Source organism: Octopus bimaculoides, chromosome 7, assembly GCF_001194135.2.
Source record: "Octopus bimaculoides isolate UCB-OBI-ISO-001 chromosome 7, ASM119413v2, whole genome shotgun sequence".
Taxonomy (NCBI): Eukaryota; Metazoa; Mollusca; class Cephalopoda; order Octopoda; family Octopodidae; genus Octopus; species Octopus bimaculoides.
The window spans coordinates 97,331,733-97,335,950 of record NC_068987.1 but is presented as its reverse complement, the minus strand read 5'-3'; the positions used below and the strand labels follow the sequence as shown (position 1 = coordinate 97,335,950).

The 4,218-nt window shown below is 39.7% G+C and overlaps 1 non-coding gene across 1 annotated transcript; it reads left to right on the top strand.

The window, feature by feature from the left end:
* Positions 1 to 3,862: 3,862 nt before the first annotated feature.
* Trnae-cuc (transfer RNA glutamic acid (anticodon CUC)) lies at positions 3,863 to 3,934 on the top strand. Its single transcript has one exon. It is a non-coding gene; the product is annotated as a tRNA-Glu (tRNA).
* The last annotated feature ends 284 nt before the right edge of the window (positions 3,935 to 4,218 follow it).

Sequence of the window (4,218 nt, the reverse complement as noted above, 5' to 3'; positions counted from 1 at the left end):
TATATATGTATGTATGTATATAACAAAGTAAGCACATAAATGCGAAACAAGTTGGAAAAAATAGTACTCGAATACCAGAGGTAGAGTAATATGCTTTAACAGAAAGGAATAACAGGAAATAAACAGAGAGAGAATGAAAAAGACGTGTAGAGTTCAGTGGTCCAGCGTGGCGAATGATTGGGAAAAAATGAGGTTGAATGAAAGGGAGATAATAAAAGTGCTAGTGGTCCCACAAGGCGAGCTGGCAGAAACGTTAGCACGCCGGTCGAAATGCTTAGCGGTACTTCGTCTGCCGCTACGTTCTGAGTTCAAATTCCGCCGATGTTGACTTTGCCTTTCATCCTTTCGGGGTCGATTAAATAAGTACCAGTTATGCACTCAGGTCGACATAATCGACTTAATCCGTTCGCCTGTCCTTGTTTGTCCCCTCTGTGTGTAGCCCCTTGTGGGGAGTAAAGAAATAAGAAATGTTATCACGTCGGGTGAAATGCTTAGCGGTGTTTCGTCTGCCGCTACGTTCTGAGTTCAAATTCCGCCAAGATCGACTTTGCCTTTCATCCTTTCGGGGTCGATAAATTAAGTACCAGTTGCGTACAGGGGTCGATCTAATCGATTGCCCCGCCTCTCCAAAAATTTCGGGCCTTGTGCATAGAGTAGAAATGAATATGTAGTAACTGTAACATCTAATCATATTCAAAACTTCTGAATTGACTTTGTATGTAGAACAAGGCATATCTTGTTCTATCATCGTTTCTTTATCCTTTTCAACAGATAATCATATTCAAAAAGTTTCTTGTTTTATTCCCAGAAAGATTAAGCAGGATATATTATTTCAACCTCAACTATTCCAAGCACACACCTTGCATTATTATATATTTAAGTGTACTATGTAAAAGTACTTAACATCGACACCTTTTTATTTGGTCAACACAGTTAGGTTCGGCAAGTTATTTTATTTTATTTTACCTTATATTTTTTTTCTTTTCGTCAAACTGAGCAAATAATAGTTTAAAGAACTAACGAGGGCGTCTCTACGCGGAAATTGCGGCTAAATCTCACCCAAATAATTCGTTGCGGTCTTACATACCAGATATATTGAATAATGTAATTCGGGGTGTATTGTTTGAATGAAAGTTAGGGTAGTCACGATCGAACTGTCTGAAATCCGGAATCTGTGGACGTTGGTAATTTATGAGTAACCTCGTTAGAGTTCATTAAAGAGAACCTTAACTCCATTATTGCAAAGCTCTTTCATTCTTTACATCATTTACATTTGACGGATATTTGTCCTCATTTTGTTTGTTGTTAACACAACGTTTCGGCTGATAGACCCCACCCCCTCCAGCCTTCATTAGGTGTCTTGGGGAAATTTCGAACCCAGGTTCTCATTCTTAAGATATTTTTCGATGTTATTATTATTATTATTATTATTATTATTATTATTATTATTATTATTATTATCATTATTATTATTATTATTATTATTATTATTATTATTATTTATTGCCTTTGCACAGGTTCTAACGCTGGAGATGTCCTACGGTGTCAGCTATTCACTACCAGTGAACTAAGGTAACACCTCTTATTTTTCGCGCACCTTCCCGAATATTCGAGCGGTTCCAAGCAGTGCTCCACCCTTATTGCAGCCCCTATTTGTTCCATGTACTTCTCGAGATTTTTGCTCACTGTTCCCAGGGCTCCGACAGTTATTGGTACTACTGCTACCTTTTTCATCGACCACACTGCTTAACTTCCCAAGCTAACCTGTCGTATCTATCGACTTTTCTTTCTTCCTTATCGCATACCTTGCTGTCAGCTGGGCATACTATATCTATGATCCAGCATAGTTTGTTTTCTTTCTCAATTAAGATTATATCCGGCTTCCTATTCTCAATCTCATGGTCGCACTGAATCATAAAATCCCATAGGATCTTTGAATTTCTATTTTTGACAATGCCTTCAGGTTTGTGGTGGTACCAATTTTTTGCTCTGTCAAGTCAATACTTGTTGCAAAGTGGCCAATGGACAAGCCTGGCTATATTGTCGTGACGTCTCTTATATTCCTTCTGGGCTAGTGGTGTACATTGGCTGGTAATATGCCATACGGTTTCACCGTTTTGTCCACAGATTCTGCATATCACTTTCTGATATGTTGTCTATTCTGTATTTTATATAGTTTGTTCTTCGTGCTTGCTCTTCAGCAGCACAGATTAGAGCCTCCGTTTCCGGTTTTAAATTAATTCTAGTCATCCAACAGCCATCTTTTTTCTCTGTCTGTCTTATCTTCAGCATCCCTATAAAATTGACCATGCATTCTTTTCTTTACCCACCTATTTTCAGTTTCATTCGTTTTCAATTTCTTGTACAGTGCTTTATCTTTGCAATCTTTCATCCTACACAAGCCTGACCTTCTTACGGAATCTTGGGGCTAGTAGCCTGCGCTCTTAACCACTACGCCATATGCCCGTTTTCATCGTTCTCAACACATTCAAAGAGAGCTTGTGCGTCTGAAACCGGAGTGTCTTTTTGGTCAGCTGAAATCAGTTTTGACACACACTTGGCAGACACGCGTCTCATAACCAAATCTTCAGTGATTATGGACTGAACTGAACCGTAACTAATCTACGCATCCTCTGATAGCTCACGAATGGTAATTCGACAATTTCCCTCACAGCTGCACGCACATCTGCAATGTTTTTCTCAGTTCTACTGGTTGCGGGTCTCCCAGAACGTTCGTCAAGATAGACGTTTTTTCAGTAATCTTGGAAACGTGTGCAGCTCATGCACTCCTTCCCATACACTTTCTGCTACTTTGCGAAGGCCTCTGAACAGGTATTGCCATAACAACTTTCTCTCTCATGATCAGTTCGACGATCGCACGCTAGACATCTTTCCAAGCACTGCTGTAAACAGCGGAATTAAGCTAGCACTTAAAAACTTAGTGCACATGCAGAGTAGAGTTCAAGGTCAATCTTTGCCAAGCGGCTTTACTCTACGCGCTTTAGCTTCCTTATTATGGCAACAGTCCGGATACTTATTGATCAGACTTAGTATATGTTTGTATAAATGTGCGTCTGCATGTCTGTGTGTCTTTGTATGTGTTTGTTTCCATCCACCGCGTGACAACCGGTGTTGGTTTGTTTACGTTCTCATAATTTAAGGGTTCGGCAAAAGAGACGATAGAATAAATACCAAGCTTTAGAAAATAAGTATTGGAGTCGACATATTTCGACCGAACCTTTCAAGGTGGTGTCTCAGCATGGCTGCAGTCCAATGACTGCGACAAGTAAGTGACAAAAGATAAAATCCCTTATTTAGGATGGTAACGTGTGATTTGAGGAAGATTTAGTTGCTATTTCTAGCAGATTGAGTGACCACATAGATGCTCCGTCGACGGCTCAATGTAATTAGGCAGCTGCTACTGCTCTTGTTGTATAGTAATAGTTTTAGTAGTAGCATCAAGAGGAATCAGTGCAACTGCACTGAGAAGTAATGTTATAGGGCAGGGCCCTTCATCAGAGAATCAGAAGATGAGAAGATATAAGTGGATAGTAAGGGAGTGAGTAAGCGTACAAGTGAGAGGAGAAACAAGAAAGCATTTAAGTACATAGCGAAAACATGAGGAGACTTACAAACAGCTTATATATAGGGAGAGAGGAACAGACGAAGAGACTGTGATAAGGTATAAGAAGGTAGCGAGTGGATGAGGAGTAGGGTAAGCAATGTAAATGGAGGAGTGGGAGACAATATTTGATTATGAACGGTTCGTTGGTATATCAGCACTGAAACATGACTCAAAGTTTGTAATAGTGTCAGGTGCAATGTCTTTAAATAAGGCTGTATTGTCGTATGTGCTCAGTTGTCCCAAGTGGTCTAGTGGTTAGGATTCCGCGCTCTCACCGCGGCGGCCGGGGTTCGATTCCCCGCTTGGGAAAGCATAACTTTTTTTACTTCTATATTTTTTTGATTTTAACTTTCAATTTGCAAACACGACATACTTAGACTGAGATATATTGAAAGTTTTATTTTAATTGATATTAGTAAATACTGTATAGGCAGTTCTCTTTTTTTATTATTTGAGACGATCAGGGCTCGCAAAAATACTTTTGGCATGTATCCTCTGCCATAACATTAGATCAACCAAAACTTTGCGAGTAAAAGTAGCGAGATGAAAACTACGTTGAAGCCTGCTAGAAGGACACAACGCTCTGCCTGGTT